Here is a 12,386-nt window from a genome sequence, read left to right as displayed (position 1 = left end):
ATTATTATTATACCTTTCCAGGATCTGTTTCCTTATCTGCTCTTTGATGTCCCTGTTACTATTGGGCAGCCTATAAAAAAACACCCAGTAAAGTTATTGACCGCTTCCTGGGGTTCAAAGACATTACTTTGTGGATTCAGAACTGGCTTGCCCACAGAAGGCAGAGAGTGGTTGTAGACGGGTTGGTGACCAGTGATGTTCTTCAGGGATCTGTTCTGGGACCGTTACTCTTTGTGATTTTTATAAATGACCTGGATGAGGAAGTGGAGGTAAGTTTGGTGATGACACAAAGGTTGGAGGTGTTGTGGATAGTGTGGAGGGCTGTCAGAAATACTATTTCTGTTTTTTGCATGTTTTGAATCTTTTCAATGTATACTGTAATTTATTTAATTATTTATTATTTTATTTATTTCTTCAATGGTATGTGTTGCTGCTAAGTTAACAAATTTCACGACACATGCCAGTGATAATAAACCTGATTCTGATTTTGATAAAGCGAAGAATTAAGATCTCTATCATGTTTCATCAACGGTGGAGTGAACATATGCTTTTTAAAAGTATGCTGATCACAAACCAAGAATTTATCACGATGAATTGTAAACAGAAGATATTTGTGAATATTTGCCAGGCTGTTTGCTGAAATTTAATAAAAGGCATGGCAACGAATTAAAATAAGTGCCTGCTGATCATGAAGCAGCAGAGAAATTAATGCGAAGATTGTCGCTGATGAATATTGAAGACCAGGACAAGTCTACGATGCTGATTGGTTTTTATGCTTAAAAGCCTAAAAAAGAGTAAAATACAAATGAAGACCACTGTAACCTTTTGATCAAAAGGTGGAGACTGAAAACCTGCCATTGTTTGTTATTGTTCAACAGCTGATTTATAAGACCATAAGATATGAGAGAGAAATTAGGCCATTTGACCCATATAATCTGCTCTGCCATCTCATCATGGCTGATCCATTTTCCCTCTCAGCCTCAATTTCCTGCCTTCCCACCCATGTTCCTTCATGCTCTGACCAATCAAGGATCTTATCAACCTTTGCCTTAAAAATACATAAAGGCTTGGTCTCCACAGCTGCCCGTAGCAACAAATTACATAGATTCTCCACTGTCTGGCTAAAGAAGTACCTCCTCCTCTTTGTTCCAAAAAGGATGCTCCCCTACTCTGAGGCTATGTCCTCTGCTCTTAGAGACTTCCACCACAGGAAACACCCTTTCCAAATCCACTCAGTCAAAGCCTTTCACCATTCAATAGGTTTCAATTCCGTCACCCCTTATTCTTCTAAATTAAAGTGAATGCAAGCCCAAATTTATCAAATGCTCTTCATACAACAAGCTGTTCAATCTTGGAATCATTCATGAACCGCCTTTAAACCCTTTCCAGTTTGAGCACATACTTTCTGAGGAGCCCAAAACTGCTGACAATTCTCCCAAGTGAAGCCTCACCAAAATTTTTAAAGTCTCAACTCTACATGCTTGCTTTTGTATTCCAGTCCTTCCGAAGTGAATGTTATCATTGCCTTCCTCACCCCAGAATCAACCTGCAAATTGACCTTTAGAGAATCCTACACAAGAGCTTCCAAGTCCCTTTACCCTCAGATTTTTGTATTTTCTCTCTAGCCAGCACTTTAATTTCTTCCAGCAAAGTGCATGATCATATACTTCCTGACTGTATTCCAACTGCTACTTTGCCTATTCTCCTAATCTGCCTGTCTTTCTATAGCTTCTTTTCTTCCTCAAAGCTACTTGCCTTTCCACCTGTGTTCATATGATCTGCATACTTTGCAACGAAGCCATCAATTCCATCATCCAAATCATTGACATATCACATAAAAGAATCAGTTTCAACGCAGACCCCTGTGGAACACCACTAGTCCATCGGCAGCCAACCAGAAAAGGCTCATCTGATTCCCACTCTTTGCTTCCTGCCAGTCAGCCACTGCTTTATCCATGCTAGAATCTTTCCTGTCATACCATCATCTTTTAGCCTATTAAGCAGCCTCATGTGAGTCACCTTGTCAATGGCCTTCTGAAGATCCAAGTACACAATATCCACCGATTCTTTTTTCTCGTCTATCCTGCTTGCTACTGCTTCAAAGAATTCCAACAGATTCTTGAAAAATCATAACGAAAGCCTCCACAATCTCTTCAGCCACCTCTTTCAGAACTCTGGGGTGTACAGCATCCCAGAGATCTACCTTCAGATCTTTCAGTTTCCCAAGAACCTTCTCCCTAGTTATGATAACTTCACATACTTCCTGACCCATGACATATGGATCTTTCACCATACTGTTAGTGTCTTCCACATTGAAGACTGGTGCAAAATACTTATTCAGTTTGCCTGCTATTTTTGTTCTCCATTATGATACTGTCCTCCAGCTTTGTTTTCCAGCAGATAGATAACCACTCTAGCCTCTTATACATTTTATATATGAAGAATCTTTTGGTATCCTCTTTAATGTTATTGGCTAGGTACTTTCGTATTTCGTATCTACCTTAATGACTTTTTTTAGTTGCCTTCTGTTGGTTTTTAAAAAACCAGCAGAAGGCAACTTTAAAAGCTTCCCAATCCTCTAACTTCCCACTAATCTTTGCTCTTGTTATATGCCCTCTTTTTGGCTTTTGTGTTGACTTTGAGGTCCCCTGTTAGCCATGGTTGTGTCTGCTTTCCTTTAAGATATTTCTTCCTCTTTGGGATATATATATATTCAGTGCTTTCTGAATTGTTTCCAGAAATTCCAGTCATAACTGCTCTGCTGTCATCCCTGCCAGTGTTCTTTTCCAATCAGTTCTGGCTGCTGAAGGACTGATAAATTAGGAGAATGGGTAAGGAAGTGGCAGGTGGAATACTGTGTTGGGAAGTGCATGGTTGTGCACTTTTTAGTGGAAGGAATAAAAGCGTAGACTTAAAAGGGAAGAAAATTCAACTGAGGTACAAAGAGACTTGATGATCCTTATGCGGGAGTCACTAAAGGTTAATTAGCAGGTTGAGTCGGTGGTGCGGAAGGCAAATGTAATGTTAGTGTTCATTTCATGAGAACTATAAAAGCGAGGATGTAATGCTGAGGTTTTATGAGGCTGATGTAGCCTCACTTGGTGTATTGGGAGCAGTTTTGGGTCATTTATCTAAGAAAGGATGTGATGACATTGTAAAGTGTTCAGTGGAGTTACACGAGAATGATTCCACACACGAAAAGAGATGTTAGAAGAGGAGCTTTTGATAGCTCTGGGCCTGTACTTGTGAGAATTTAGAAGGATGAGTGGGGATCCCATTGAAACCTGTCGAATGTTGAAAGGCCTGGATAGAATGGATATGGAGAGGATGTTTTTTAACATTTAAGAATAAATTGGACAGATACATGGATGGGAGGTGTATGGAGGGATATGGTCTGTGTGCAGGTCGGTGGGACTAGGCAGAAAATGGTTCGGCACAGCCAAGAAGGGCCAAAAGGCCTGTTTCTGTGCTGTAGTTTCTATGGTTCTATGGTTTCCAGTCTTGGACCAGAGGTGGTGAATCTATGGAATTTGTTGCTGTAGGCAGCTATGATGGGAAGGTCATTGAGTGTATCTGAGGTAAAGGTTGATGGGTTGTTGATTCGTCTGGGCATGAAAGGTTACAGGGAGATGACAGAAGAATGAGGCTGAGAAGGAAATCGATCCACCATGATGAAATAATGGAGCAGGTGTGATGGGCCAAATGGCCAAATTCTGCTCCTGTGTCTTATGTTTTAAGTTCCACTTGGAATACTGTGTTTCGGAGCTGTGTGTCTGGGGTGCCCAGGTGCGACTTGAGTACCAGCAGTACACTCAATGGATACCATTAAATATTCCTGTTTCAGCCTGAAACAGCTAAAAATCACAGCTACTTCCAAGCTCAGTACTGTCAACAAAGATGTCTTAATGCACTTAAATGAACTGTCGCTGCTTAAAACCAACGGAAGTGTGGTTGGAAGTGCCAACGGAGGACACCTTGGAGGAAGCATGGGTGTAGATCGGGGTTACTAGTGCGTTTAAGGAAACGAGGTTTTAAACTCCCTCTGCCAACTATCTTGCTGACAAATGTGCAGTCTCTGGTGAATAAATTGATGATCTTAGAGCTTGGGTGCTGAAAAGAGGGACATTAGGACCGCATGTGTCTCTTGTTTCACGGAATCCCTTCTCTACTGGATGCAGCGGTCCAGATGGACGGGTTTACTATACCCAAAAGCAGAGATGGAGGAGTATGCCTCATGATCACTCTTGGTGCACAAATATTGTCCCAATTCTGCTCACCAGACCTGGAATATTTAGCAGTAAAGTGCCATCCTTTCTACCTACCACAGGAGTTCTCTGGGGTCACTTTGGTAGCAGTTTACATTCCACCTCAGGCCAATGTCAAGCTGGCTTCAGATAATCTGTGTAATGGGATCAACATGCATGAAACAGTGCACCCTAATGCCTTCACCATTTTGGGAGATTTTAACCAGGCCAGTCTGAAAATATCACTAAGCAACTACCATCAACAGATCACTTGCAATACCAGAGGAAACAACACAATGGACCATTGCTACACCACCATCAAGAATGCCTGCCGTGCTATTACACGCCCTCACTTCGGAAAGTCTGATCACCTGGCTGTACTTCTACTCCCTGAGTACAGGCAGAGACTGAAGACTGCAGCACCAGCAGTGAGGACCAAGAAGGTAGAGACAAGGGAAGCACTGGAGTGTCGACGGGATTGGACTGTATCGGTGGACTGGACTGTATTCAGGGATTCATCTTTGAACCTGGATGAGTATGCTGTAGTTGTTATTGACTTCATTAAAACCTGTGTGGATGAGTGTGTCCACAAAGACGTACTGTACATTCCCAAACCAAAAGCCGTGGATGAACCAGGAGGTCTGTCATCTGCTGAAGGCTAGGTCTGTGGCATTAAGGTCTGGCGACCCAGGCCCATACCAGAAAACCAGGTATGATTTGCGGAGGGCTATTTCAAGGGTGAAGAGACAATTTCAAACGAGGTTGAAGGCGACATCAGATGCACGGCAACTTTGGCAGGGTTTGCAAGCCATTACTTCCTACAAAACAAAACCCAACAGCATGAATGGCAGCGATGCTTCACTACCAGGTGAACTCAACGCCTTCTCTGCCTGCTTTGAAAGGGCGAACACAACTACAGCTGTGAAGATCCCTGCTGCACCTGATGACTCTGTGTCTTGGAGGCCCATGTTGGGCTGTCTTTAAAGAAAGTGAACTCTCGCAAGGCAGAAGATCCCAATGGAATACCTGGTAAGGCTCTGAAAACCTGTGCCAACCAACTAGCAGAGTATTCAAGGACATTTCCAACCTCTCAATTCTATGGGCAGAAGTTCCTACTTGCTTCAAAAAGGCAACTATTATACCAGTACCTAAGATGAATAATGTGGGCTGCCTTAATGACTGTTGCCTGGTAGCACTCACATTGACAGTGATGAAATGCTTTGAAAGGTTGGTCATGACTAGACTGAACTCCTGCCTCAGCAAGGACCTGGACCCATTGCAATTTGCCTATTGGTACAATAGGTCAATGGCAGACACAATGTCAATGGCTCTTCACACGGCTTTAGACCACCTGGACAACACAAACACCTATGTCAGGATGCTGTTCATCGACTATAGCTCAGCATTTAATTCCATCATTCCCACAATCCTGATTGAGAAAGTGCAGAACCTGGGCCTCTGTACCTCCCTCTGCAATTGGATCCTCGACTTCCTAACCAGAAGACCACAATCTCTGCAGATTGGTGATAACATATCCTCCTCGACGATCAACATTGGCGCACCTCGGGTGTGTGCTTATCCCACTGCCCTACTCTCTCTATACCCATGACCGCGTGGCTAGGCATAGCTCAAATACCATCTTTAAATTTGCTGACGATACAACCATTGTTGGTAGAATCTCAGATGGTGATGAGAGGGCATACAGTAGTGAGATATGTCAACTAATGGAGTGGTGCCAAAGGAACAACCTGGCACTCAACGTCAGTAAGATGAAAGAGCTGATTGTGGACTTCAGGAAGGGTAAGACGAAGGAACACGCACCAATCCTCATAGAGGGATCAGAAGTGGAGAGAGTGAGCAGCTACAAGTCCCTGGACGTCAAGATCTCTGTGGATCTAACCTGGTCCCAGCATATCGATGTATCATAAAGGCGGCAAGACAGTGGCTATACTTTATTAGGAGTTTGAAGAGATTTGGCATGTCAACAAATACATTCAAAAACTTCTATGAATGTACCGTGGAGAGCATTCTGACAGGCTGCATCACTGTCTGGTATAGAGGGGCTACTGTACAGGACTGAAAGAAGCTGCAGAAGGTTGTAAATCTAGTCAGCTCCATCTTGGGCGCTAGCCTTCAGTACCCAGAACATCTTTAGGGAGCAGTGTCTCAAAAAATTAGCGTCTATTATTAAGGACCTCCAGCACCCAAGGCATGCCCTTTCCTCACTCAGTTACAGAAGCCTGAAGGCACACACTCAACGATTCAGGAACAGCTTCTTCCCCTCTGCCATCTGATTCCTAAATGGACATTGAATCTTTAGACACTACCTCACTTCTTTTGAAATATTCTGTTTCTGTTTTTGCACGTTTTTAATCTATTCAATATATGTAATTGATTTACTTGTTTATTTATTATTTTATTTATTATCATTATTTTTTTCTCTCTGCTAGATTATGTATGGCATTGAACTGCTGCTGTTAACAAATTTCACGTCGCATGCCAATGATAAAGCTGATTCTGTCTCTGATTCTGATTTTCTGTCTGTATTGTGTTTTCTGTTGCTTGTTTTATTTTGGGTTATGATAATATGTCAGGTGGGTTCAGGCATGGTGGAAGTAAATGAGTATAGTCACGTATTCATCTCTAACTAGACTAACAGCACAAAAGATAAACGGAGCAGGGAATGAATTTTTTTTAACCCCTAACTTTGGTAATGTAACCCTCTCACTGGGGAGGGGAGTGGCATACAACAACTTGGCTCATCTGTGATAGCCACTTGATTCAGCGATGGGAAGGCTTCCTTTCATAAGCAATAAATGTCTAGGGTGAATATGATTTGGGGTTCAACCAAACAAGAATGTTGGGATATTACAATTGAGGGATCCTTGATTTGAGCGAATGCTCTGTGAATACTGCCTGTACCCTGTTATTGGTTGCCCAGAATTGACAGGTCATACACCAACATAAAATTATACAGAAAATATATTTACCATATTTACAGTTACAGAGAAAAGAAAAAAGTAAAAAAGGGCCCGTTGCAGTTAAACCAATCCAGTGTGCACAGAAATATTGGAACTCCTTTCTAGCGTAGTTGGGGGGGGTGGTATATTGCTTTTCTCACACGCTGGACCTATGGTCTTCGTAAAAGAACCCGCCACAGTCTGAATTTCTCTCGAAGACCATCTCAAATGAACTGACTATTCATCCTTGGAGCCATTTATCTGCGCAAAGCACTGCATGCAATGGGGACTCTCCTTTCAATGGCATTCTGCTGGATCTTCCCTTGGGCCCTGCTCCGCAGCTCCCGCCAGATGGATCCCAAACCTGACTACTGTCCTTCAGAAATCTCTTTCCCACCCCCTCCCAGCTCCCTGGAAACTTCCTATCCATCTCACAATCATGACCAGCACAACATTCCTGAGTTGGACAATGTGGCTTCTTATCTTTTGCCAAAACCAAAACACTCTTACCAGCAGGACACACTGCTTTTACAGAAACTGCAAAAATAAAATACCTCACGGCAAAGTAGTCATGTCTTCATGACTTTGGAACTCCATCTCACCATGGGGATGGGCATAACACTGTTTGCCAGGTGCATCATATGCCAGCCAATCTGTGGTTTACTGACTGTGAGGTTGCCCTATCTTATCTTCAGCAACATTAGCAAACATCCACTGAGTCAATTCAGCTCAAAGATTTTTCACCCATTCCTCAAAAGCTCTATCTCTGTGACATCAGGGGTCACCTTAGCAGCTGAGGTTATCATTCAAGATGCTCCTTGGCTTTTGGAAATGTTTTACTTCTCAGTCATGTTTTCTTCTCCTTACTTGTCTCTGAGGTGGGCTCATCTTGTGGGTCATTCAAATACGTACATCAATCATGTCATGTGACAATGCTCCACCCACAAGCAATTTCTCTCAGGCAGTTGAATGCTCCCTTTGTGGCCCAAACAATGCAGCAGTTTCTCCAACTTGAATAGGTTGGCAGGCAACTTCTCTCCTTCCTCCTGAAACTTCACCTTAAGATCAGCTGCTCTTTCAGCAGTGCCAAACACATCTTCCAGGACTTGCAGGTAAATAGCTGAAATGTCTGATGGGTCTTCTGCCTTTGGAAACCTCACTTTTATCAGTTGCTGGACCTTTTAAACTTAATATCAGTCTCTGCTTTTTCATATTATCTGGGCATTGCCGTAAATCCAGTGACTGAGATGTCTGCTCAGCTCAAGCCTCATATTCTTCTTCCCCATGATTTGTGAGCTTGACTCCAGAGAACACTCCCAGCATATGGTAACTTCGGCTCTCAGCAGGTACACTTTGGCATTTGTCGACCAGTGATGTAATTGCCGAAACCAGCTCAGAACTTAAATCAACAGTTGGAAGGACCTCTCACATCAGACAACTCCTTTATCTCACTTTGCAGAAATGAGAACAACTTGTCTTGAAAGTCTTTGCCCTCAGCTACATTTCCCTCCCTTCTCTAAAAATATGAACTGCTCATGGCCCCACTTCTCTGGTTCCCCAATCTTATCAGGCAGCACAACTTCTGTCATGTCATTGTGAGCCTGACTGAACACGGCATCCTTACCGGCTGACATCAATCAGTGTAACTTTCTGCAGTGCTTTTATGGAACTCTGCACTCAAAGTAACAGTTCATTGGGGATTCGAATATCCACCCCGCTCAGTACATAAGCATTACTTTTGGATAATCTCTTTGTGTTGGGCATGTGGCCAAGTGGTTAAGGTGTTCCTCTGGTGATCCGAAGGTTGCTAGTTCGAGCCTCAGCTGTGGCAGCATGTTTGTGTCCTTGAGCAGGGCACTTAACCACACATTGCTCTAGTGTCTGTGTGGGGAGTGGCGCCCCACACAGACTTTCAATCTGCGCCTTGTAAGGCATGAAAATGCGCGACGCAGGCCTCTTATGGTCTGAGTTGACGTTCCCTCCCTCCCCTCTGAATTGCACCAAATCTTCATCCCCATGGCACGCATAATAAAGTACCTTAATTATGCCTCAGCTCACTTTCCCCAAATACTAGTTCAACACTGGTTTAAACACACAAATAATCAGCTTAATCAATGCTAAACAGTGATCACACAACACAGCATACAAAATCCTGGACTAGCAATATCAGAACCCTCTCCAATATAAGCACATCCATTTTTAGATCAGGGATCCAAAATTGCTCACAATACTCCAAATGAGGTCTCACCAATACCATATAAAGCCTGAAGGTTACATCCTTTTATATTCTAATCCTCTTTAAATAAATGCTGACATTGCATTTGTCTTCCTGACCACCAACTCAACCTGCAAATTAACCTTCAGGGAATCCTGTGCAAGGACTCCAAGTCCCGTTGCACCTCAGATTTTTGAATTTTCTCTCCATTTAGAAAATATTTATTTCTTGTACCAAAATGCATGACCATACACTTCCTGACACTGTATTCCATCTGCCACTTCTTTGCCCATTTTCCTATGTGCCGAAGTCCTCCTTCAGCCTCTCTGCTTCCTCAACACTGCCTTCCCCTCCACTTATTTTTGTATCATCAGCAGACTTGGCCACAAAGCCATCATTCCTTCATCCAAATCATTGACATTTCATATAAAAGGAAATGGTCCCAAAGCACACACCTGTGGAACACCACAAGTCACAGGCAGCCAACCAGAAAAAGCAGTCAATTTCCACACTCTGCCTGCTGCCAATCGGCCAGTACTTTATCCATTCTAGTATCTTTCCTGTAATACCATGGGCTCTTAATGTGTTGAGCAGCCTCATGTATGGCACCTTGTCAAAGGCCTTCTAACAATCCAAGTACACAACATCCACCAATATTCCTTTGTCTATCCTGCTTGTTATTTCTTTAAAGAATTCCAACAGATTTGTCAGGCAAGATTTTCCCTTGAGGAAACCATGGTGACTGCGGCTTATTTTATCATGTACCTCCAAGTAAGCCAAAACCGCATCCTTAACAATCGATTCCCAAACCACTGAGGTCAGAATAACTGGCCTATAATTTCTTTTTTTTCTGCGTCTCCCTTCTTGAAGAATGGAATGATAATCACAGTTTTCCATTCCTCCGGAACTATGCCAGAATCCTTTGATCTCGACGATCTATTCAGATACTTCCTTCAGAACCCTGGGATGCAGGCCATCTGGTCCAGGTGACTTATTGACCTTCAGACCTTCCAGTTTCTTAAGCACCTTCTTCCTCATAATGGCAATTTCACTGACTTCTGCTCCCTGATGTCTGTACACTCCAGCATATTGCTGGTGTCTTCCACAGTGAAGACTGATGCATAACACTTATTCAGTTTGTTACCATTTCCTTGTCCCCCATTACTACTCCTCCATCATTTTCTCAGGTTCCAGCATCTAATCTTGCTTCTTTTTTTTAACACTTTATATATCTGAAGAAACTTTTGGTATCTGCTTTAATATTCCATTCTCACTTCCCAAACCTCTCATTTCCCACTAACTTATGCTGTTGTATTTCACCCTTTTTGCTTTTATGTTAGCCTTGACTTCCCTTATCAGCCACTGTTGCATCATCCTGCTTTTGGAATACAACTACTTTGGGGTGTAGTGATCCTGTACCATCCCCAAATTGCTTCCAAAAATTCCAGCCATTGTTGCTCTGTTGTTTGCCTGGTGGTGTTCTCTTCCAGTCAATTATGTCCTTTCTCTTGCCTCTGTAATTCCCTAAACTACACTGTAATAACTGATTCGTCTGACTTCAGCTTCCTTTTCTGAATTTGCGGGGGAATTCTATCATGACATGATCACTGTCTCCGAAGGGTTTAAGCTTACCTTAAGCTCGCTAATCAATTCCAGTTCTTTGCACAACACCCAATCCAGAATAGCTAAACCTCCAGGGGGCTCAACCACAAGCTGCTCTTAAAAAGCCACCTCAGAGGTATTCTACAAATTCCCCCTCTTGGAATCCAGCTCCACCCTGATTTTCCCAATCTACCTGCACATTGAAATCTCCCGTGGCTATTGTAACATTACTCTTTTGACATGCATTTTCTATCTCCCATTGTAATTTGTAAACCACATCTTTGCTACTGTTTGCAGGTCTGTGTATAACACCCATTAGGGTCTTTTCACTGTTACAGTTTCTTAGCCTGACCCACAATGATTCTACACCTTCTGCTCTGATGTCACTTCTTTCTAAGGATTTGAATTAATTTTTCACCAACAGAGCCATCCTATCCCTCTCTCTGTCTGCCTGTCCTTTTGATATAATGTGTATCCTTAGATGGTAAGCTCCAACTATATTCTTTTCAGCCACAACTTAGTGATGCCCACATCACACATGCCAATCTGTAATTGTGCAACAAATTCACATACCTTATTTTGTCTACTTTATGCATTCAAATATAATAGCATCAGTCCTGTGTTCGGCCTCCTTTGGATTTGGTCTCTTCTCCTCCCCCCCCCCCCTTGGATTTTCTCTCCCCCCCCCCCCCAATGGATATTCGTCTCTTCCCCACCCCATGGATATTCATCTCTTTCCCCAACTTTGTATTTTCCTCTCTTTCCCCCCTCTCCCCCCACTTTGGGTTTTGTTCCCTCCCCCCGCCACTTTGGTTTTGTCCCCCCTCCCCCCACTTTGGGTTTTGTAACCCGTCCCCCCCACTTTGGGTTCTGTCTTCCATCTTTTACATTGCAGCTCATCCTGTTAACTACAGTTATGCCCCATCATCAGTCTGTCTTTGCTAGCAGTCTCACTACACACTGCCTCTGTTTGTATACCAACTACCCCATCCTCAGCCCTATCATTCCAATTCCCATCCCCCTGCCACATTAGTTTAAACCCCTGGAACAGTTCAAGCAAACCTACATGCAAGGATATTGGTCCCTCTTGGGTTCATGTGTAATACTCCCATGTTTAGAAAGTTGAAGAGTGACGTGTTTGGTTAGTGGTATGAAGATTGTCCAAGGCAAACAACTGAAATGGAAGATCATCAGTGATTAAATGGAATGGGTTGAAGGGATAAAAAGCCAGCTCCCAGTCCCTTCTTAAATAGGTAAACCAGAAGTGTTGAGCCGTACGTCTCATCTTTTTGTGTTACAAGAAAAAAGATAGTTGTGCTAAACACCTCAAATCCTGCTTGCTTGCTTCAGTATCATCTCTTGTTT

At 43.0% G+C, this 12,386-nt stretch overlaps 1 protein-coding gene across 4 annotated transcripts in view; it reads left to right on the top strand.

The window, feature by feature from the left end:
* Positions 1–12,386, top strand: part of ilrun (inflammation and lipid regulator with UBA-like and NBR1-like domains) — a 130,326-nt gene that overhangs the window by 37,714 nt on the left and 80,226 nt on the right. The window lies entirely within an intron of this gene.

This window comes from Mobula birostris, chromosome 14, assembly GCF_030028105.1.
Source record: "Mobula birostris isolate sMobBir1 chromosome 14, sMobBir1.hap1, whole genome shotgun sequence".
Lineage (NCBI taxonomy): Eukaryota > Metazoa > Chordata > Chondrichthyes > Myliobatiformes > Myliobatidae > Mobula > Mobula birostris.
Note: the sequence above shows the minus strand (reverse complement) of the source record. Positions and strands in the feature narration are given on the sequence as shown.